The sequence below is a fragment of the Calidris pugnax genome, unplaced genomic scaffold, assembly GCF_001431845.1.
Source record: "Calidris pugnax isolate Ruff unplaced genomic scaffold, ASM143184v1 scaffold173, whole genome shotgun sequence".
Classification (NCBI taxonomy): domain Eukaryota; kingdom Metazoa; phylum Chordata; class Aves; order Charadriiformes; family Scolopacidae; genus Calidris; species Calidris pugnax.
Window position 1 is genome coordinate 162924 of NW_015090917.1, and position 256 is coordinate 163179.

Genomic DNA, 256 nt, shown 5'->3' on the forward strand with positions numbered 1-256 from the left:
CCCAAAGGCTGGAGACCACCCTGGCCAGAACCCCACAAGGTGGGACCCCTGGGTTGGGACCTTTGGGTGACACTGGGAGGTGTCCCCCAGGTTGGGACCCCCCCCGTGGAGGTGAGGGTGGGACCCCGACATGGGGGCGGGTGGCTGGGAGGGGGCTGAGGCCCGACGCGCTCGTGTCTGCCATGGCTGGGGGGTGCCCACGCTCGGGTGCCCCCAGCCCCTGGAGGTGCTGGACCTGGGCAAGCTGGTGACCGTG